General features: G+C 35.6%; 1 long non-coding RNA gene across 1 annotated transcript in view; it reads right to left on the bottom strand.

The window, feature by feature from the left end:
* Positions 1-762: 762 nt before the first annotated feature.
* LOC120886751 (uncharacterized) overlaps positions 763-25,812 on the bottom strand; it is a 94,384-nt gene continuing 69,334 nt past the window's right edge. Inside the window, exon 12 of the long non-coding RNA XR_013438618.1 lies at positions 763-3,993. This is a non-coding gene — a long non-coding RNA (uncharacterized LOC120886751). The remainder of the gene's footprint in view (positions 3,994-25,812) is intronic.

The following is a 25,812-nucleotide window of genomic DNA, read 5'->3' as shown; positions in this document are numbered from 1 at the left end:
GCATCAGAGATAGGGAGGTAAGCTAAGTGAAGTTTAGAAGTCTTTAGCTCAGTGAAATTATTCTGTATATTAGGGTTGCATATATGATACAGGCTTCAATTCAATAGAACTTCATAATATAAAGAGTGAACTTCATATTAAAAATATTTATTAGGCTTGAGGATATAAGAAAGGGATGCACAGGAAACTGTATAATGGCATAATAAATACATGGAATAACCTTAGTGAATGGAATAAAGAGAAAAGTGAGTTGACAAGTAATTTAGTAAGTAAGATTCTAATCTTGAAGTCCAAAAGCCATATACATAAGCACTGCACTTCAGTTGGTAAAGTCTTTCCATACTGGCATAGATTACCAATCAGGATAGAATATGGAGATAAGGCCTTGTGCTTTTGCTGCCTAGTAGCCTGACAGAACTTTCCAGTTCAGTTAATAAATGGCTCCCACATTTGAGATCAGAACTTGGTTTCTACTTCAGACTTTCTGGAGACTAAAGGTCCAGGTGAGATTTCAGTCAATATCCTAATTGTGAATTATGTGAGTTTCTTCTCACTCAATATACTCATAAGTGAGAATCAAAGCTTATAAAATTTCCAAACATACAAATGAAGAATCATTCAGAGTGGAAAGAACAGAGCAAAAATTACATAGACCATAACGTATCTACTTTTGCTGTGACTGATCATCAAGTGACTTGTATGTTCATCATTCATATCATTTCATGCAGAAGTAGGATTGAATAAAAATGATATACACAAATGTTATTACTGAGGAGTTTAATTTTTAAAACATTTTAGAGGAAGCACTGTTCATATTTCTAAGATTAGGGCAGAAATTCTCAAGACACAACGTTTTCTATATTTCTATAATGCTACCACTGCATTGGAATGTTCATATAACTCCTTGTAAATTGTCTTTCTTATCTTGATTTTATTGAATCATAGCTTACAAAACGACCTGTCCAAACAAAGTAGGAATTCTAGGAGTCCAGTAATTACTATGGTAAACCTAACAGCCAGGGTTTTAGTTAGCATTTTTGCCTCTATCACTAAACGACCTGAAAAGAACAATTTTAGAGACAGAAAAGTTTTTTGGGGGGCTCACAGTTTCAGAGATCTCATTCCATAGACAGCTGGCTCCATTCTTCTGGACTTGAAGTGAGGCAGAACATCATGGCAGAAGAGGGTGGCAGAGGGAAGTGGCTCATATGAGGCTCAGAAAACAGAGAGAGATTTCACACACCAGATACAAAAATATACCCTCAAGCCATACACCCAATACCTACCTCCTCCAGCCACAATCTACCTGTCTTTAGTTACCACAGTTATCCCTATCAGGGGATTAATTCCCTGATAAGATTAAGGCCCCATAACCTCTAAACCTTCTTGCATTGTCTCACGCATGAGATTTTGGGGGACACCTCCATCTGAACTATAAGAGCTAGATAAGGTTTAAATAGAGTTGTCTATGTAATATATGTGCAAACATGTTTGGTCAATAATAGATCATTTACAACATATTAAACCCTAAGAAAAGGCAGTCAGAGAGAGAAAGTATTTTGCTTTGATACTAGGGTACACATTTTTACAACTTTCAAATATATATACATCTTAAAATTGATATTTTAAGAAAATTGTGGGTCAGAATGCAGACAGATTGTAATTGTCACTACGAGAACTTCAATAAATTTGATCCTAAAATCTTCCATTGAAATCCTTGAATAACATACATAGCACTGCACAGGGGTTTCAAATAGGTTGGAAAGAAAAATCTCAGTGAGTCACATAGGACTATCTCAAGAAACAACATAATCAATGTTTCTGAGTAATACAAACATGAGGAAAACATGAAGAATCATGCACGATAAGCTGAAAAGTGCTTAAGAGGAACTGATCTGAAGTGAAGGAACAGTAGGAATACCTTTCTTAATGTATATAGTCCATCCCATAAAATCATAGAAGTTATACAAGACAAATATACATGGTTTATAAGTTGAAAAGTGTATAGCATACAATTTCCAAGTGATGAGAAACATTTATGTTATTATGGTAAGTGGATTTATTTTTTAAAGTGATTCAAAGGACACATTTCGCAATATCTTAGATAAAATTTATATCAGTTCTCAGTATAAATCTAGTATTATATTATTGTTTTATCTGCTATTAATTCATACAATCCAGCCCATATCTCAAGAGTCAGGCATCATCAGTTCAGAATCTGAACTAAAGTCCTATAAGAAAGGAAATATAGAACTTTGGCTTGAGCTTGACTCAATCTGTCTCCAGAGTTTTGCTCACATCCACTCTGTTAGAATACCTTTTCTCTTATATGAAAACTGTGTAAGTCTAGTTTCAGAAATCTTACCCTACCATCTTGTCATGAAGGTATTTTTTTAGATTGTGTTATATCCCATATTAAATATTTCTATATTTAAGACTTTGATTTTTCTGGAATTAATTTTGATTGTAATGTGAGGTTAAAAGATCATATTTTAATCCCCACCATGTATAGTCAATTTTCTATAGCATTTACAGAAAAGTTCTACTTTTCACCTTTGCTTGACTTATATTTGTGTTTATATATGCATTGTCTATTATCAGATGTTTTCCCTTCCTCTGGCTGTGTGCAAATACATTTTCATAGTTAAAAAGTTTAAAAATGAAAACCTGATTTAAAACAAATTTTTTTCTTCCAGAGTCCGTTGTCTAATTCTTAACCACTATGCTCTTCTGTAATGAGGAAAGATAACCTGAAAACTTACATTCCTTGCACGACACCAATATTCCTAGCTGTCCTTTGAATAAAGAAGAGGACTTAGAAGTTCAGAAAATTTGCTTCCAACACTTATAACTCTAAAGTCTTGTGAATCTTAGGCAGTTATCTTGATACCAGTCCATAATTTATTTACTTAACACCTTTAATAAATCAAGGAATGATGGAAAGTTTAGATGCAACCCTTGTTTAGACATCTCCTGAATAAGCAAGGGCACCAGTGGACATTGTCCTCCTCTGTAAGACTTCAACCACCAAGGACAGGGCCATGGGAAGAGCCACTTGAGCCTTGCTGTTGGGCCTGCTTGCATAAGGGCAGCTGTTCCCTACCCTCCCTGTGGTATAGATTGGGAGTTACATCCTTTTATAGGACAGTGAGCATGTTTATTCTGCTTGATAGCCAATGTCACTTTACCCCATGAGTCCTTGCATTGTAATATTTCTTCTTGGATTTTGTTTTGGTGAACAAATGTCTTTAACACATGTTCATATGAACAAAATTATATTTTTTTTGTATTGTGTATTAAGGCCTTACATTTTCATGAGTAAAAACATTCACAATTGCATTTTTAAATAAGTATTCCAATTACTCTAATTTTTTGAAACATCACCCTTTTCTAAATATAACTTTTATTAAGAAAGGCAGATGTTATCTATTATCTGTTCTAGTACTTCTCAGAAATGTATTCTGAAATGCCTCTGGTTAAAACAGAACAAGAGTTTTCTGAGGTAAAGGCTAATGGCTATGAAATGTTCTTTGTAAAGAGGCTGCACTATTGTCTGTGTCATTTCTTCCTTTCCTATTGATGCACATTCTGTGCATGTTGGGACTGTTGATCTTATAAGGAAATTACAGCAGAAGATTTCAGAACAAGTCCATCCATGCACAGGATGATGAAAATTATGTCATGCATGGTGGATTGTAGTAATCTGGATAAAACTTTATAAGTAATATAAAGAAAAACTGGAGAAATATGCTACTTAAAAAGTATCTAGAAACATTTTACAAAGGGTCATTTTATTGAAGGTGAATCTTGGAGAACAAGAGTATCTTACTTGTTCTAAGAGGGCAAAACTATCCAGAAGGAAAGATGTGATGCAGTTCTCTGTGATATACAGAAGGTGTGAAGCAGCATGGTCCATAGAGAATCTTCACAGTGGTGTCAGGATGGGGAGGCCAGAGAAGAGGCTGAGGTGGAGGTCATGGTTCATGTCCTGTCCTGAGAATAGAAGGGACCAAAAGGATAATGTTAATCTGCCTGAAGTGGTGGGTGGTGGTGGGCAGACCCTAACAGACTTTTTTTCTGAGGGAATTTTCAGTAGTCTGTGCCTGCATGGCCTAGTTCATTTACCAATGTCCTCATACTAACTTCTTGGCTTTATCCTGTGTCTCAGAGCATAATATATTTTAAATTTATTCTATCACACATGACCTTTACATTATACACATAGAAATAATTTATTACTTAAATTTCTCATTGGCAGATTACTCAGAGTAAACATATTTGTCAATTTACTAAATAATCTGAATTCAGCATGTCTTTATTGGATTCTTTAACTAAGTCATATCCCTAGCCCTTTTAAATTTTTTTATCTTGAGGTAAGGTCTTGCCAAGTTGTTGAGGCTGGCTTTGAAACTGCAATCCTCCTACTTCAGCCTCCCAAATCTCTGGGATTATAGACATTTGCCATTGGGCCTGGCTGTTGGATTATTTCTGATTACTATCTCCTTTTTCCCCAAGAGTCAATTTTACTTGGGGTAAAGCAAGAATATTCCTTGGGGAGCTGAGATTTGTTAATTTTGAATACTTCTGTATTATGGAAACTATTAACCCATACACACTTGAAACAGTGAATTGCTTGAAGATGGATGAATGGAGGTGTCTTTTCTGCAGAGGGACCAAAACAATAAGTAAATAACTAAACTTTGAATAGTGTCTAAGAGAAAACACCGAGACTCAACAAAGGAGTAAAAAGAACCCTGTTAAACAGAGAAACTTGGAATATCAGCATAGAGATGGAAACAAAGCATCCCATCTCAGACACTGTTTCATGACAGTATTGGACTTAAGATGAGAGGGATTCCTCATTGCAAAAAAGGCAATCAAGAAAACTCTATTAGCCCCTGTTAATAGAGTTAGGCCCTGTTAAGGCTGCAGATATCTGTTGTTCTAACAAGAAGAGAATCACAGGCCACAAAGTCCCTGAGCCCAGTTTAGCTACCCTAGGTTCATATGGCAGCTTTGCTCTAGAAAAGGAAATCACACATGTCTCTTACTTTCTTACTTTACACTGCTATGGTACTGTACCAACTTGAAAATGGAGCCACTACTGGAGTACATTCTGCCTGAGGGGCCATTAGTCACTGCATCTCCCTAAACCTAAGGCCCAGTATCCATCTAACATACTCACTCCAAAGGATGTGATGCCCACAATCTCAGCTAGGCAACTATACTAGTGACCTAGAAATCAGTCTTCTGTTAGGTTGGGAATGTGTTGTATCTTACCGTTTTTTTCCCTCCACCTGTGAAGAATACAGTCCACATCACTCACTTGCCTGCACATGCCAAAAATCTTGTGTATAAAGGTTCATTTTCAGGACTGTGCAAGCAGGACTGTCCTAAACAACCATATTTTAAACATTGTTGTGGAACCAGTCTCACTTCTGACCATGATATTGATTCTATGCTTTTGGGCTTAGCCATAAGGTAATTCCATTCTATGTTTCAAAAGAATACATAGCCCCAAATAATTTATGATAAAAAGATAATGAAAAGAGTTTAATAATCAAAATTGCTTGAAGCTATAGTTGTCTTTTGGACAATTGAAGATTTAAACCCTGGACCCCTAACACACTCTCCTAAAGGCAGAAATATAATTTATGTCCCCTGTTAATGACATTTCTCAATCTTGGCTTCAAATGTTCAGAAATTGGTAACACATTACAGTGGAATCCTGCAGATACACTGCCTGACGGTATCTAAAAATAGGTGTGTTTGATATATATATCCAGCGCAAGCACTTTGAAGAAATGTTTATTGATAAGCAAAAGAATCTGGAGAAAGAAGAAAAAGAAGGAGAGTCCACAGAGCTTAATGATGTCTTCCTAAATAGGTGGACCTGGGTTTGGAAAGTGCTTTGTTGTTTTCCACCATGCCCCGAGCCCAAGATTTTTTCTTTGCTTTAGCTATTTTTGTTTCTGTCACCAAATTATCACTTTAAAAAATCTTATTTGGAAATATTTTTTAATTTTACAGGGATTTGTATTTGTTGTAAAGAGAGTTTCACACCATCTTGAGCTTCGGGAATTGTTAACATCTTACATAACTCTAGTAAACCTATGCAAATTGAGATATAGACAGTGATACAACTATACTATTTAAGTTTACCATATTTTCCACTAAAGTTATTTTTTCTCACCCAGGATGCATCCCAGGTGCCACATTGTACTTAATGCTAGTTTTATGAAGCATTTGTTGCTGTAAGAACAAATTACCACAGTATAGTATCCCCAATGCACACACATATGACTCACTGTTTCCCTGTGTCAGAAATTAAGATGCAAATGATGTCCAAGGCTTAAGTTTGCAGTTTGGGTTCATCTGGGGAAGGATCTTTTCCAAACTAACTGTTAATATACACAGAGATTATTTTACTTGAAAGTGATTTTGAATCATTAAGAACTAACACCAATCCATCACCAACTCTTCTAATCATCAACAAAAACACAGAAAAATACAGCACTTCCTGATTTATAAAATGAAGCCAGAGTTTATCCCAATACAACAACTAGACACAGATATTACAAGAAAGAAAATTATAGACCAATCTGCTTTAGGAATATAGGGAAATGAGAGCCTCTTTTCTTTAATGTATGTTTATGGCATTTTGTGTAGTATGAGGTAACTGTATTTATGTCTCCATGTCTTCTTTCTGTTGGTGTTCATGTTTGTTTTTTGTGACAATACCATGTCATTTTTGTTACTACAGCTCTGTATTATAATTTAAGGTCAAGTATTGTGATGCCTCCATCACTTTTCTCACTAAGGATTGCTGCAGCTATTCTGGGCCTCTTATTTTTCCAAATAAATTTCATATAACTTTTCTATTTTTGTGAAGAATATTATTTGTATTTTAATAGGAATTGCATTAAATCTGTATAGAACTTTTGATAATATGGCTATTTTTACAATATTAATTCTTCCTTTCCGAGAACAGGGGGAGATCTTTCCATTTTCTGAGGTCTTCAATTTATTTCATTAGTGTTCTGTAGTTTTCATCATAGAAGTTTTTTACCTCTTTTGTCAGATCAATTCCCAAGTGTTTTTTTTTTTTTTTGAGGCTATTGTAAAAGGGATAGTTTTCCTGATTTCTCTTTCAGCTGACATGCCATTGCTGTGTAGGAATGCAATTGATTTGTTGGTGTTGATTTTATACCCTGCTACTTTGCTGAATATGAGTTATAGAAGCTAATATAGAATCATGTCATCAGCAAATAAGGATTGTTTGAGCTCTTCCTATTCCTATAATATCATTCTTTTGTCTGTCTAATTGTTCTGGCTAGGGTTTCAAGGACTATGTTGAATAGGAATTGTGAAATAGGGCATCTCTATCTTGTTCCAGTTTTCAGAGGGAATGGTTACAAGTTTTCTCCACTTAGAGTGATGTTGGCCTTGCGTTTAGCATATATAGCTTTTACAACACTATATTCCTATAGCAACCCCCGCCCCCCTTTTAAATTCGGAAGTAGTGTCTCACTAAGCTACTTAGGAACTTGCTAAATTGCTGAGGTTGGCTTTGAACTTACAATCCTCCTACCTCTGCTTCCTGAGTCACTGGGATTACAGGTGTGTGCCACCACATCCAGGAAGATAATACTTAAACTGAAATTATAGGGTTAATATGTAAATATATATATATGGTTCTCTACATTATTTTCTCTGCATATTTTGAATCTGTTGACACTTTTGCTTCTTTTACATGAAGGTATGTCAGCTTTCTGTTGCTCTGACCAAAATACCTACCAAAAACAAATTAGGGGAGGAAATGTTTAATTTGGGCTCAGGCTTTCAGAGGTTCATTCCATGGTGGACGAAAGCTGCTCAGCACATGGCAGCTGGGAAACAGAGAGAGCACAAAGAGCCAGGGACAAAATATAATCCCCCATAACAATTCCTTGTTACCTACTTTATTGTCACATGTCCGTCTACAGTTACCACCTAGTAGTTCATTCAAACTATTAATACATCACATGGATTAATCGACAGATAAGGGTACAGGTCCCATAATCCAATCATTTAAACCAACTTTGAACATTACTGCTATGGGGATCACATTTCCAAACATGAAAACTTGGAGGGACATTGACAGGTTCAAATAATGATATTCTGCCCCTGGCTCCTAGAAGCTAATGCTCATCTCACAAAACAAAAATGCATTCAGGATATCTATAGGCATCTGCATACTCTTAACAGGTTCAGCATTGCTCAACAGTTCAAGTCCAAATTCTTATCTTGGACTTGAGCAAAACTTAGCTGTGGGCCTCTGGAAAAAAATCAAATTACATGGTTACAATGTACAATGGCATGGTGTAAATATCCCCATTCTAGAAGTGAAATATTTGAAATCTCAGTGAAAGATTCTGTGAACCCCTAACTCCAGCACCCTGCATTCCTACAGAATCAGCACAATTTGGAAGATGCCAAAGTCTGCTATCAGCTTGAGCACTAGCTGGGCTCTCTTGGACCACAGCTGCATGGCCTGTAAGTGCCTGCATGGCTGTGTACAGTGAAATAATTCTGGAGAAATACTCCCCAGGTACCCCTTTGTGAGCAGGATACCCAAGGTCTCTTAAATAAGTTTTCACTTTTACTTCTTGAGCCTGACATGGGTGTGGTCTTATTGATCCTTCAGATGCCCTCAAGTCATCTTTCCTATCTTCTCTCTGCAACATACCTAGCTTCTCTTTAGTGACAGTAGTATCTTCAAATACCATGCTGTCCTCAGCTCCAGTTTTACTCCCACTTTTCCAGCTAAAATGTTTCTACTCCGATTTCTGCTCCTAATTATCACAGTTAACCTAACTAAAAGCTGCCAGCAACATCCATGCCAGCACTTACATGCCATCCTACCTTGAAATTTCCTTTGGCAGATTAATTATCCCATCACATTTAAACTCAGCCTCACTGAAAGTCTCAGGACATGAACAAAATATAGATAAGTTCTTTGTAAGAATATAATACAAATGACCTCCAGTTCAATTTTCAATAGAGTTCTCATTCTCATCTGAAATATTATGAACACAGTCTTTGTCCACATTCCTATGGGCATTTTGGTCTTCTGAACTCCCACCAAAATTCCCATTAATCTCTGCTTACAAAATTGTGATTTTTCCACCCTGAATCTCCAAACTCTTTCAAACTCCTGCTGCAAACCATCTTCAAGGAATTCTGAACCATATAGTGAGATATATACACAGGAAAAACACCATTACCTGCTTTGGAGGTGGTACCAGGGATTGAACTCAGGGGCATTCCACCACTGAGCCACATCCTCCCCTATTTTGTATTTTATTTAGAGACAGGCTCTTGCTGAGTTGCTTAGTACCTTGCTTTTGTTGAGGCTGGCTTTGAACTCACAATCCTCCCTGCCTCAGCCTCCCAAGCCACTGGGTTACAGGTGTGCACCACCACACCAAGCAAATCTCCATTCTTGATACCAATTCTGTATCAGGGTTCTGTAGAGCAACAGAGTCACAGTATGGATGTATTTGTATATATGTATACACACATGTGTACACACATACACACACACACATTGTACACACACTTGTACACACACACTTGTATACACACGTATATATACATATGTGTATCAATATATACATATATACACACATGTAAAGTATACATATTATAAAAGGGAATATATTAGATTGGCTTACATGATCAAAAGCTGGATAGTCCCATAGTGACCATCTGTAGACTAGAGAGCTGGAGAAACCAGCAGATGTGCTCTGTCCTAGAAGCTGGAGTCACAAAAAAAGAAAGAAATAACGTAGCCCCACTGTGAGACTACAGACTTCAAAACTTCCTGGAAAATTGCTGGTCAGAGTTCACTTCAGAATAGTGAATGAGCTGGAGTCTGATATCCTCTGGTAATGGCAGTGTCAACTGAAGTAGCCAGTCAAGAATCAAGCTTGCATCAGATTAGTTTCCTCCTTCTTCCAATTTGTCAGGCCCTCATTCTATTAGGTTGTACTGCTTACTTGCATGGCCCCATCTTCCTCAGTTGGCTATCCCACATGCCAATCGTCTCTGGTGTGATATGACACACCCAGAAGTCTCTTAAAGCTAGGCATCTCTTAATTCAATCAAAGTGACAATACAGAGTAATCATCCCAAAGTCCACCTCTTGTCAACTTGACACCAAACATCTCTCTTTGAATCATACTTAATCTCCAAATAAGCAAAACAAGGTCTTGATTTCACCTACCATGATATAACTATCCTGAATATAAACAAAACTTCACTGATTCCTTCCTCAGAATAGAAGGCAGTTTGAATGATACTTTTCTGACATCTTGCAACACAAATTTTATAATGTTTATTTAAAAATATTTTTGAGTGGGTGCTTCAATTGCTGCCACTATTGCCTGAGGACACTGGACTCCAGCTCCTTCTCTCTTCCAAAGTGGACTTTGACCAACAACTCTCCAGGGAGTTTTCAGGCTTTCAGTTTCCCTAGGTCTCTCATTGGTCCCTCTTGTTTTGAGGCTTCAAGTTCTTGGACTGAGTCCCTATTGGTTCCACCAGCTCTCTAGTCTGCAGACAAGACAGCCCATTGTCAAATTATTCAGATTCTGATCAAGTAAGCCAATCTAATAAATCATTCCACATATGTATACATATACACACATATATATGTAAACATATATATGTATATATATATATGTCTGTGTATATATACATAATATCAAATATATATATCATGTTGGTTATGTTCCTCTAGAAAACCCTTGCTAATACAAGATAATTTTATTCAAGATTGCTTAGAAATTTATTATTTCAGCTAGTCTTAACACCAAAGAGTTAACTTCTAAACTAACATGAGACTGAGAAAAAAGAAAATAAGGTATAAAAGAGGCCTTTCATGAACCAAGCTGCAGCTGCACTGGAAAATGCTTTACCTGAAAAATTTGGTTGTTAGCTTTTATAAGAATGCAAATAAAACTCTTAAAAGAATTTAGCCTTATGAACAGAAGACCAGATCTTGAACCATTTTTGTCATAAATGTAATTCACATTCAACTGTCTTTTTATGAACTAATAAGTTTATATTACTCTGTATCAGAAGTTTGTTGGTAAAATTAAAAAAAATGTCTTCAAAATTGTTAGCCTACATTTTTGCTAAATTTGATGGTTATCTTTATCTGTTAGATGTTTAGAATAATAAGTATATAAATTTTACCCAAGAACAAATGTGCACGAAAAAGTACAATGCAGTTATGTTTCTCTGTATGTATCATGTACAGTAATTTGACTATTAATACTTTTCTTTAATAAGGGAATAACTCAAAATAATGACTATGCTCGTCTAATATCACAGTTCCTAAGTTACATAGGCTTAATAAAATAAATGAAGTAGGAAAAACAAATATATGCTTGTAAGTAAAATTTTCATGTAATTTCAAGTGTTTGTTTCATTAAATAAAAGATGAGTAAATTCAAAAGAGATCATTTCATTCAAAAATATAATTTTGTCTGAATTCAGAGATTTTAAAAATTTGTTCTTTTTAGATATACATGACAGTAGACTATATTTTGACATATTTATATAAACATGGAGTATATCTTACTCTAATTTGGCTCCCAGTCTTGTGGTTGTACATAATGTGAACAGGTTTTAAGACCTAAATTTAAGAAATGAAACAATATAGAAAGGTACCAGCAAGGGAAGGATATTAAAAAAATTATATATTTTTTGTGAATAAGATTAAAAAGTAGAGGTTTTTTTCCCCTTTGGATGAGAAAGGATTTTATATGGTAATTATTTTTGTCTAAAATATAATGACATTTCAGAATTGAAAGAAAGATGGGGCAAAACTGAACTTTTAAAAAAGTTGAACAGGATCTGAGCAGTTGGTAAAAGATGAAATCTATGAAAGAAAATTTGTTATCAAGTTGGTTATAAGTTTTTAAATATTACTGATAGATTCTTAGCAAAACCTATCACAAATATAATGATATAAAGCTATAATCTAATTTATGTTTAAAGTAATAACATTTCCTTAAAATATTAATCTGTGGGGCTGTGGTTGTGACTCAGTGGTAGAGCATTTGCCTAGCGTGTGTGAGGCACTAGGTTCAATTCTCTGCACCATATAAACAAATCAGTTAAGGTATTATGTCTACCTACAACTAAAAAGATTTAAACAATATAAATCTGCTGTTAGTAAAAGTTTCAAGAAAAGGCCTAGAAAGCAAAAAAAAAGCACTTACTTATATTGATAAAACATTTTTTTTTGCTTTCTAGGCCACTTCTTAAGTGCTTTTTTTAAATTAGGCTTTTTATTATGTAGAAAAACTGAACCTTAAGTGTTCCTTTTTAAAATAATGTTTTAAAGCATCTTAAATAATAAGTTTATAACTCTAATCATACAGGACTGGACTTGCCCCACTGCATATCACTAGGTGGAGTATATAAATATTGTTTGGTGATCACTTTAAAGTTTAATCCATGGAATTATTTACATACACACACACACATATACATATACACATATATACACACATATATGTACACACACACATATATACACACCAACACACATGTACACACATGTACGCACATGCATGCACACACATGTGCACACACATACATGCACAAACCCATATGCACACATATACATGCACTCACATGCATGCACAATACATGCACACATATATATACACATGCATGCAAACACACAAACACAGATGCATACACACACATATACACGCACACATGTACAACCACACACATATATAGATGCACGTATATACATGCGCACATATGCACACATAATCACATACAAGCACACACATACATATATATGCACATATACACACATTCACAAACACATGCAAACATACAGAGACACACATACACACACACCAACATACACATATACACACACATGCACACACATACACATATAACCACATACATGCACATACATACACACAGAAACACATATCCACACACATACATGCACACATATGTGCACATACACATACATGCACACATATACACACATAAATATACATACACACATTTACACATACACATACATAAATATACATGTACACACACAAATACATACACACATATACACATACAAACATATAAACATACATACACATACATATATACACACACACTTATACACACATACACACATATACACATACACATACCCGCACAAACCCACACATGCACACACATGTGCACATACACATACCCACATACATACACATACATGCACACATATACACATACATATACACATACATGCACACACATGTACACATACACATGCATACACACATACACATACATGCACATACATGCACACACATACACACATATACACATACACACACGCACGCATACACATACATATACACTCACACACATATACACATACACACATACATGTACATGCATATACACATACACATGCACACACATACACATGCATGAATACACATGCACACATACACAAATAAAGGCATACACAGGCATACACACATACACACCATACACCTACACTCATACACACATACGCACGCATAGATGCACAATGTATACACACATACACATGCATATACACACCTACATACATATACACATACACACCAAATGTATACACACATACATATATACATAAACACATAGATACACATATACATACATACATACTATATATACACAAACATGCAAACACATAGACTCATACACACAAATATACATATACACATAAACATGCACACACATACACACACAAATATACATACTCACATACACACATACACATATATACACACATACACATACACACATATACACATACACATATATACACAATCATGCATAAACATGCACTCACACAAATGTACATACACACAAATGTACATACACATACATACATGTACACATACACATGTGTACATATGTACAAACACATGTACACGCACATGTACACATGTGCACACGTACATACATACACACCTACACATGTGCACATGTACACAAATACACACATACACACATATGCATACATACATACACACCTGCATACACACACACCTGCATACATACACACATACACACACATTAAATAATTTTTTTTAATGCTGAAACCCACCAACTACAAGTTTCCTTGACTAACCTGCTTAGATAAAACGCAAGACTCCAGTGAAAGCTGCAACCCACTGATCCTTCATCCTGTATTTTTCCCCTGCCTCCAATATTTGTGCATTTTAAGCCAGTAAGGCTCCTTTATTGCCATTGGCACTGAGGTTTTGCTGCCTTCTCTCGGGAATCTCTAAGTGATATATTTCATGTGATTTTTTAGTTGCTTCCTCTGTCTCACCTGACTAACACACCTAATCCTAACTTCTTTCTCAGTCACAGTTCTCAGAGGTACATATTCTCTCTGTGGGACCAGTATTCATGAAAGGTATATCGTTAAACATCCAGGACCAAATCCCTTGTAATACTATCAGGATAGAGCAACAGTTTATGGTCACTGTCTACAGGGTACAATGGAGAAGAGCAATTTAGAAATACTAAACATACAACATATGTAAAGAGATCACTTTATAAACTATAGTCCCAAAAATGGATTGAAAAGATAAATAAATAAATAGAATTACTTCAGAGTTTGTGCTGGAGTAGTGTTAATATTTAGATGTCAGGTATTCCCCAAAAGCTCATGTGTGAGACACTGAAAAACATTCCAATGGGAAGTGAATAGGTAATGAGACATTGGTTCAATCCACTAATAAGGATTAACTGTGTGGTAACTGTAGACACATAGGATGTACTTGGAGGAAGGGATCACTTTCTCACTGAAGTTGTGAATATGAATACATCCTGTGATTATGAACTTTTAAGAGTTCTATATTTGTGGATACCCATGGAGTGTAGTGTGCAGTCCCAGAGCTCTGCTGTGTGTGTTGAAGTGGCTCCTACACACTCAACCCTGGTGCTGCCCATCACAGAGCTGTAGCTGTGCACAGGGGTGAGTGGGCAGTCTTCCCTGGTGTGGTAGTCTTTGTTTATCCAGCACATAAGCACAATTCATTCAGTCTGCATCTACCTCTTGATCACTGGAAGGAGGTTTGGGTATGTGTTTTCACCTTATGATTCTTTGGATTTTTTGTACCAAGCTTTACTTTACCTCTACAAACTATTTATCACTCACATGCCTGCTCCTTTCAAATTCCTGGAGTTTAAATGGCTATCTATGGGTCAGACTAAATATAAAGAGGAGAAACTTCCCTGTATATAAAAGTTCTGTTTGCTTTTTGTACCCTGCTCATCTCCTAACATTTCCATACCAATTTGTGGCACCGGGGCTTGGTAATGTGTAATATAATTAAATAATATTAGTTTCAACATAATGTTATTCTAAATAATTCTTGATGAAGTCTGGAGAATGGAAAGAACTTGTCACAGGTGTTTTAAAAGGCTTGAAGATAAGTTGTAATTTTCAAAACTTTCTGAGAAGGGAAACTATGTACTATGGAAACATTTTGTTGAATGCAGACATGATTTATATTCCCTGCCTCTGACTTTTATTCCAAAAGATCTGAGAGGGATTCTGCAAATACATCTGGAAATTGGGGTTTCTAGGATATATAAGGCAAAAGTGACTTTGAAGTAATAAATGACACTTAAACTGGTGACTGGGTAATAATGGAGCATATAATAGGGAAGGAGAGAGAATCCCCAAGGCTTGATGCCTTCCCAAAGCAGGTACACCCAGGTTTGAAATGCTTTGACACTCTCTCCCTACATAAGCATTAATCTTCTGATCCCAAGGTTCATGCTTATGATTTTGTTTGCTTTGGTTTTCCAAAAAATTGATATATTTTAAACAAAATTTAATTTTGAAATAAGTTCATATTTATCAAAACTTGCAAAGATATTAAGGATATTTCTGTGCATTCTTTAGATTCCTATATTAACATTATATATACCTCTAGATTAAAATTGAAAAATTGACAGTTACAAAACTATTAACTGAACTAGACTTTTCTACATTTTCTAGCTTACTTATGTCTTTTCTTTTTTTTCTTCCAGTACTAAATTGCAGGACACTATATCACATTTATCATCAAGTGTGTTACATATTTAATTCTGCATGACTAGTCCCCACAGTTTAGTTCTTCAAAACCACACAATATTACCCAGTTTTTCTGAATTAGGAATGAAGATGTAGAAGAACATTGAGATCTCCTAAGCTGGGGAAGGTCCTTTCCATGCTCCTGTGATTATTAAGAGTCAGTTGCTGCCAAGGTCAAAATTATGTCACTGGTGAGTTACTTATTATATCCTCCTCTATTATTTCAGGAAAATAAATTATAAAGAATAAAAAGTAAACATTTCCTGATACATTCTTTGAAGCCAGTTTACCTGATATTACAACTATACAAAGTATTACAGGAAAATAAAATAATTTTAAACATTCTTTTGTAAATAATTTACCTGCAACCATGATGACACCTAGCCCCTGGCCTTTGGGCTCAGCAAGGTGTAATATAATCCTACATCAACTTCAATAGAAGACATGGTCCTGAGGAATTTATGTTGGAAACTAGAAAGAAAATAACTTAATTACAAAGTTCCCCCCCCCAGAGGCTTAAAAGTACTGCTGATTTTTGTAAACTTAACTAAACCTTATAACATGAAAACCCTCTTCTGAATCTCAATATGATTTATGTTCCCTGTCACTTATATTTCTTAATCTTGGCTTATAACCTCCAATGCCTTCATTGGAATCCTATACATATACCAATAAGATGTGTCTGAAAGCAGGGCATTCTGACATATGTGAGCCCCAGGCAACTCTTTGCAGACTGACCATTACTGACAGTCTATTAAGTGGTGCTGGGGTATATCGTGGGGAAGAAGAAAGAGGAGGCAAGTACCCAGAGCTTTCTGGTGTCTTCCTGAAGTAGATGCACCTGTGTCAGTAATGGGGGATACATAAGGAAGCTACTCTACCATTTTCTACCTAGACTTTCTATACCTTAACTTTTTTTTTTTTTTGGTGTTGGTGGTAGGGGTGATACTTGGGATTGAACCCAAGGGCACTTTAGCACTGAATTACATTCCATTCTTTTATTTTTAAATTTGAGACAGGGCCTTGCTAAATTGCTGAGGCTGGCCTTGAAGTTGTGACCTGTCTCCCTCAGACTCACAATTTGCTGGGATTATAGGCATGTATCATTGTGTCAGGATTAGTCCAAGTTTTTGTTGCTGATCTTGTTTTTTATTGCATTTTTTGGTGGATCACATATTGTATTAATCTTTTATTTAATTGATTATATTTTTAAATACACAACAGAATGCATTATAATTCTTATTACACATATAGAGCAGTTTTTCATCTTTGTATATAAAGTATGTTTATGCCAATTCATGTCTTTATACATGCACCTTTTTTGCATTACAATTCTTATTACACATATATACCACAATTATTCATATCTCTGTATATAAAGTATGTTGACACCCAATTCATGCTTCATAGATGTACTTTGGATAATGATGTCCATCACATTCCTCATGGTTGCTAATCCTCTGCCTCCTCCCTTCCCCTCCCACCCCTCTGCCCTATCTAGAATTCATCTATTCCTCCCATGCTCCCCCCCCCCACCCCACTAAGAGTCAACCTCCTTATATCAGAGAAAACATTCAGGATTTGCTTTTGGGGGATTGGCTAACTTCACTTAGATTATCTTCTCCAACGTCATCCATTTAACTGCAAATGGCAAGATGTTATTCTCCTTTACTGATGAGTAAAATTCCATTGTGTATATATGCCACATTTTTTTGTCCATTCATTCACTGAAGGGTATCTAGGTTGACTCCACAGTTTAGCTATTGTGAATTGTACTGCTATAAACATTGATGTGGCTGTGACCCTGTAGTATGCTATTTTTAATTCCTCTGGGTATAGTCCAAGGAGAGGGATAGCTGAGTCAAATGGTGGTTCCATTCTCAGATTTCCAGGGAACCTCCATACTGCTTTCCAGATGGGCTGCACCAATGTGCAGTCCCACCAGGAATGTATGAGTGTACTTTTTCCCCCATATCCTCGGCATATCATGATAGCATAATGGTGGATACATGATACTGTTTTTTCAAATCTATAGAAAGTTATGTCACTGATGCAAGGGCAGGGGTCCCCAGGGGTCCCCAAGTCCAGGTTCTTAGCATCCTGAGCAAAGAACTGAGTGAGACGGGAGAGGTTGGCAGGCAAGGCAAAGGCTCACTAAAAGCAAAGGAAACACTCTGGAAGACCAGAGTGGGCCAAGCTGCAAAGGAGCTCCAGGACCTATTTACACAGTACAGCTTGCTTTTATTGGGCTGTGCTAGTTCTCCGCCTTCTCTGGGTGGAGCTGGGTTGACTGACACCTTGATTGACAGTTGAATCTGACAAAATTTTTTTTCTACTGTCCTTGTTTAAATTTCCCCCAAACTGGGAAAATGCAGAAAGAGGGAGCAAACACTCATGCTATAATGCTAAGGACATGTCAAATAGCAACAAGTTAACTTTAGGTCAGCCCCCCTAGCTATTGCACATGCCAGAGATTGGATAGTTTCCCCTTTAGGATCTTGAATTACTCTTGTGCTAGCTTCTTCCCTTTAACTGCAAGATGGCCCTGTTTCCCCCTCACTCTTAGATGATAGGTGGGGCAGAGTTGCCCTAACCTTCCCCAGGCTTTATGTCGTACTTAATAACACAATGAGAAAACATGCAAACTTGGGTGGGGGGAGTAGGTTTGGGAATCACAGGGAACAATGCTGACAAAATAAAATAACTATTAGAAGTGTGTGAAATAGTCTAATTGAAGGAGTAGAGGAAAAGAGGACTGACCTAAGTGAATTAGAAAAATGTAGAGATTCCAAATTTTAAAGACTCGAATGCAAGTCCTTAACATTTTTGTTAAAATTGATCCCCACATGAATATAGATTGCCCTTTCTGAAAAAACTATACATGTATTTGATGCTAAATTTCTTATTGGTGTGTTTTCATACAAATAATAAGGAATGGGTCGATTAATTCCTGTATTATTAGATTAAATCATGTGGTGCTGCAAACAGTAGGAATGCATGCTTAACCTAATAAAGATAAATGTGGATACAAATACTGAGGTACTAGATTAGATCATGTAGTACCACATGCATGCTTAATATAGACATGAATGGATACAAATGGGGGGAACATGTAGAAATATTCATAGACATGTTTGAATGTGTACATTAGTATTCACAGTACCTTTTATTGCCAGGTGACAGCTGGGAATCAATGAAAGTTTCAGGAGCCATGAGTAGACTCTGTCCAGATATTTTGTTTCAACTCTGTTTTCCAGTAACAGAAACTATACAGAGCTTCTTGAAAAAAAATGAATACTAGGCTTGGGCAGGGAATAAACACAATTAACCTGTAGTGACAGAAAATAAGAATATGTTTAAACAAACACAACTTACCAGCCCCCTCCCAAAAGCAGCAAAGTCAAATTTCAATTATGTGAATATTTCAACATCAAATAGGAGCCAACTGAAAGATCTTCCAAAGGCTAGCATGGGAAACAAAATTAATTGAGCAAAACAATAAAACAATTTATGAGAAATGTAAAGTAAATATCCAAGACTGCACATGTAAATAGCCATGATCATTATTTAAAAAATGGATTTGAAAAATTGTGAATACTAAAAGTATTTCATATAATTTTTATATAGATACTTTGTCCATAAGGAGGTAGAACATGAATCCTAACTTAAGCATGTGTTATGACTTCTTTCAAAAAGTACAATTAGAGACTGAGACAGTAGGATCAGAGAATTCAAAGTCAGCCTCAGCAAAAGGAAGATGCTAAGCAACTCAGTGAGAACCTCTCTCTAAATACAAAATAGTACAGGGGATGTGGCTCAGTGACCAAGTGCCTGGAGTTCAATCCCTGATACCTCCCCCCCAAAAAAAAACCACAATAAAGAAAGGGGAGTAAAGAGTAGTTTTATGGATGAATCTGATAAACAGCCTCATCATTAATGTCAATGATGATAAAGCATGTCGATATTCCTTAGTATTATGGGAGGAGAAAGGCATTTTCCCTCTGTGGACTACATTCTTAAAACCAATAACCCAGTGTAATCAGGAAATTTCCAAATAAGGAATGTTGCAGTCATTAAAAAATATGAGTCTGAGAAAGTGTCACATCTGAAGGATATGTAGTAGACAGGATATTGAAAAGTTATCTGGAACCCTGGATGGGATATCCCAGAACAGAAAATGACCATTAAGAGAAAGAAATAGAATATGAAGGTGGTGTGGTTGTTAGTGAATAATGTGTGTGTGTGTGTGTGTGTGTGTGTGTGTGTGTGCATAAAATATACATAAAATCCAGGATTGTCAATGATAAATGTGTCATATCAAGTTAACTTCTTAAGGTTAACTAAAAATAAGGGGAACTCTGGAGGTAGGGGGGATATGAATACTTTCTGTTTACCTTTGCAATTTTTCTGGTAAATATAAACCACTTGAAAATTTTAAAATAAAGTTGTGGTATTTTTGATCTTCACTTTAAATATGAATTAATAGAACATTAGCAATGTGGTCAATGCCCTGAGTATATTTCCTTACCTACTGAAAGTAACATTTTAAATCATCTTTATTGTACCTTTATTTTTATTAATTTCATCCACAAATTTTGATTATATTTATTATCTTCACATTTATTTAATTTTTCTACTGGAGACTACCTAGTGGCATATTATCACTGAGCTACATCCCAGCCTTTGCCCTTATCACTTTTAAGACAGGGTGGCCATAAGTATACAAGGCTGCCTGTGAACTCACACTCCTCTGCCTCCACCTCCTGAGTCACTAGATTACATGTCCAGTTTAGAGGCATCTAAATTAATCCACAGTCCTGGTCTAACAGTTATCACCAGATATATCCATACAATGGGACAACCCACATAAGGTCTCTTTCAAATTCTTTTCAAAGAGTTAAGGTTATGAAAACAGAAAATGTTTAAGACTGGACAGTATCTGGTTAGTAGACTACTATGGTGCCAAATTATCTCCACCTGTTAGTTATCACAACATTGTATTTTAATCCCTTCTCTATATAGTCAGAAGATATGACTTATATTGAATATTGAAAAGTATAGGGATAGCAAGTAGATAACTATGTTGCATATGATTGTGATTCTGTCTTTCTGGAAAACTCTTATACTTTAATAACTTTGGTAAAAATTCCTCCATATGGAAGAAGCCCACAGCGTAAGAAACTGAATGCAGACTCCAGTCAATAGCCAGCAAGGAAATTAGGCCCTTGGTCTAACAGCTTGAACTATAGTTTGCAATATAATATTTGCAACTTGCCTTTCAAAAACACTATGTTGATTCATAAGTATTGTGAGAACCTTATAACAAAATAATCTAGTCCCATCCTTTGTAATATTGCTGTCATTAATTTCACATAAGCATGTGTGTATGTATATATTATCTAGGATAAGAAATCATGTTTTGGGCTGGGGATGTGGCTCAAGCAGTAGCGCGCTCGCCTGGCATGCGTGCGGCCCGGGTTTGATCCTCAGCACCACATACCAACAAAGATGTTGTGTCCGCCGAGAACTAAAAAAATTCCCTCTCTCTCTCTCTCTCTCTCTCTCTCTCCTCTCTCACTCTCTCTTAAAAAAAATGAAATCATGTTTTATAATTATAAAAGAGTCAGCTCCAGGATAATATAACAGTTCTTACCATGTATAAATTTAACAATCAGGTTTCTTGAAGAAGAAACCAATGTCATCACATGAAGAAATACTTACCTATAATGAAGGCTTCAATACTCTCTATTAGAAATGGGCAGATTCAGTCGGTTGAAAATCTGTAAGAAAACAAATGCAACAGAACCAACAATCAACTGGATATAATTATCTATTTACTACTTCATCCAACAAGGTCAGAATATGTATTCTTCAGCTCATATGTTCCATTCCCCAAGAAATAGCACATTCTTGGATATAAAAAGAGCTTTAATAAAGTTAAATAATAATTATCATACATTATCTGCCTTCAGACAACAGAATTAATCTAGAAATTAAACACTTAGGTCAAAAAATATTAAGAGATACTAAAAATATTTTGGAATAAATAAAATGAAATCCTATCTCATCAGAATTTGTGGGAGGTAAAGAAAGCAAAACTTATGGAGAGATTCACAAAATTGAATGTTTGTGTTAGAGGAGGATAAATCTCTCAAATAAGAATGTTTTAGCTACAGGAAACTGAAAGACTACCACTTTATCCCAGTTAAGCAGAAGAAATGGTGCAATGTTATAAAGACAGTGAAAACAAAAGAGAAAGCAATTAGATTTATCGTACAAATATTGATAACTTTGGATATTTCTATGCTCTGGAAATGAAGCTAACAGGGATGACACAATACCCTAAGCAGTACCCTTTCTTACATGTGTGCAGAGATGACTTCTCTTTAAAATGAAACAACATTAATCAAACAAAATAAACAAACAAAAGCAAACTAGCATGGGGCAATTTCATCTGTTTACCAAGCTGGCTAATACCAATAGCAGTTTCTTTCTAGAGTTTAGGTTCTGTTAACTTTTCTGAATCCACAATGAACAGAAATAATATGAAAAGTGTTCTATACTGTTCTGCCATGATTCACTCATGAAGATTATAGTTTATGTTGAATTTTAAAAATGAATTTATAAATCTTTCAAAATACCTCACATATATTGTTTTCTATTTTCCAATAAACTTCAACTTTCAATCTGAACGTGATTTGAACTTGAATATCAACATGTTCTCTCTCCTTACTGTTCTCAGGGAAGGACATGAACCCTGACTTCCACCTCAGCCTCTTCTCTGGCCTCATTATTCTCAAAACATTGTGAAAACCCTCTGATGTGCACACCCCGGCTGCTTCTCACCCCATCTGCACCTCTTTTGCTCTTTGTGGTAGTTTTGCCTCCCTATTCCAAGAAAACTCTTCTTTTCCAAGATGTAGCTCAATTAATATGGCCCCCTTAATACTTGTTGTCTGTTCTACACTGGCTTCCAATATTTAACCAAGTTTAGTACATGTTTTTCCAATATTATCTCAATTGCTGTTAGCCTGGTCACAGCCTTGATATGGTTTTCATTGTCTGCATTTGTATGAACTTGCCTGAAACCATTTGTTGGCACCTGGTAGATCACTTGCACCAACACCGGAAGAATGAGTATCAACAGGAAAAGTGGAAATCACAGACATCATTGCAGCCTCTTTATTATAAGAAATATTTCATTACAGTTAACCTTCATGCAACAGGGGATGATGTGAAAGTATCCATGACCTTCAATAAAAATCTGCCTCAAGGCAATCAGAATCAGAATATTAGGGTATTTGTGAATTCACTTATGATCTAATTTTATTATAGCTTTTATTTTTATGTGAACAAACTTATGCCTTTAGGATTATAGGAAGATATCTTAAACAAATGTAGAATAAGGCTATTATGCATAATAGTTTAACTGATAGGCATTATGCTTTCTTTAGCTTCATCTTAAATCTCTGATTCATTGGCTTATGGAGGATCCCCCCATGAAGACTTCTATAGATAACGTGCACTGATCAATTTGGATCTTCCTTCACTATTATAAATGCAAGTTCACTTTGTCTTCTAAGTTTTATTCATATTGTTCCTTTTTCACTTTAACATTGAATCCTAGAATCATACAGCTAGAGATATATTAATGAGTAAGTAATTATAGGAGGAAGGGAGCTATACACTGTAGGGACATAATTAGGGATTGAATTTACTTTTCTACACTTAAAAACAAACAATATGCAAAAAATATAAAACACTGGTTTTTTTTGTTGTTTTGTTTTTAAAGACATCATACAAACACTGAAGGGCAGCAAGACCTGAAAGAGTGAAACTCACAACTTCAAGAGCATTTCCAGACTGTGATGTGAAAAGGATGATGACAGAATTCTTCAGTTAAGAAGATGCTGAACATCTGGAGAACAAGGTGGCAAAATTTCCTCAAGCCATTATCCACATCCAAGAATGGGAAAGAATAATTATGCCACCTTCCTTGTAGATAGAATTGTCACTTGCCATCATTTCTCCACCATGTCATGGGTCACGATACTACAAGAATTCAGAAGAACAAGACATAAGACATCATTTGAATAAACTCAGTCTTTAACCTTTCATCTAATTTTTGACTGCAAAAAAAACAGATGTCAGTAAAATTTACATGGCATGGTCATCTTGTATCGAAGGCAAAGATGAAAATGTGTACATTAAAGGTACAGAAAATTAGCTATATAAACAGTGTGAACCATATATCCCAGACACACAATGACATTTCTTATATTTCTGTTGTGTGTCTGATAAAATTACTACATTGTGATTTTGGTTTAAATGAAGTTTTCCATTTATAAGAAAAAGCATAGCTATCATTAATTATTTTTTAAAGAGAGAGAGAGAGAGAGAGAGAGAGAGAGAGAAAGAGAGAATGAGAAAGAATTTTTAGTATTTATTTATTTATTTTAGTTTTTCGGTGGACACAACATCTTTATTTGTATGTGGTGCTGAGGATTGAACCTGGGCCGCATGCATGCCAGGCAAGCGCACCACGGCTTGAGCCACATCCCCAGCCCTCATTAGCTATTTAAAGAAAATAAAACAGTGACTTTTATATGTTTCCCCAGAAAATCCCCATTTTACTTTAAATTTGGGAACTATCTTGTCTATTCCCTTCACTGCATGTATGCCACGGTCTATTTCCCATGAAGCAGTATACAAAAATTTGATATGTATGCAGTAAATTAAGATTAATTATGCCATGCTATAGTATTATCATAATACTATACTAGTATTAGAGTAACAATGAAGGGGTAATTCTTTTTCTTTTTTCTCAACCATGATCGGTTTTGAAATTCTATGATTGTTTTATTGCAGGAATCACACAATTGAAATCTTATCTGGCCAAACAAATCCCCCATTATTAAGTTGATATGAGTTAAGTATATTCTCTGTTTCTTGCTAATAATATCTCATAAATCTTGAGGGAAACTCCTCAGAATAGTTTTAGATCATCAGATTGACAATTTTAATTATTGCACAGTAGGCACAAAGGTAATAAATCTCAGATCTCCCTATGGGAATCTTCTTTCATTAGAGAATGTGTTCCTCTCAACAGTCAAGCTAGCTATCATTTTTGTATACAACAAATCCAACAAATCCTAGTCTGCATGTTGGTAGCCTGAATCTAGTCGGCCCTCTTCTTTGGTACCTCCAGGTGGTATCATGTAAGAAAAACTCTGATCAATCCAGGTTGAGGAATCCCATCTTCTCTATTCAGGACACATAACATCTATTCACAGAGGAGTGTCAATGGTTCAGTATAACCAAGACCTTCTAAGTAATAGAAATGTGTGTTAATTACTGTCTAAACCTAGGATCTTTTATAAAAGTCACAAGAATAAAATGAATGTCACTTTTTATGATAGTTTTTCTTATGTATTTACTTTAATAAACAACAAAAAGGTTTTCTGCCAAAACATTTGTCACGTTTAAAGTATAAAATAAAATACAGAGCTTCAGACACATGAATCATATACACATACCTACACATCCATTCCCCAGTCCTACACAAACCCATCAACAGACTAATTTGTCCATCAATACTATTGAGTAAAAAGCATATGTATCTCTAGAAAAGCAAAAGTGGTTTTCAG

The sequence above is a fragment of the Ictidomys tridecemlineatus genome, chromosome 5, assembly GCF_052094955.1.
Source record: "Ictidomys tridecemlineatus isolate mIctTri1 chromosome 5, mIctTri1.hap1, whole genome shotgun sequence".
Lineage (NCBI taxonomy): Eukaryota > Metazoa > Chordata > Mammalia > Rodentia > Sciuridae > Ictidomys > Ictidomys tridecemlineatus.
This window is presented reverse-complemented; position numbering and strand designations above follow the sequence as displayed.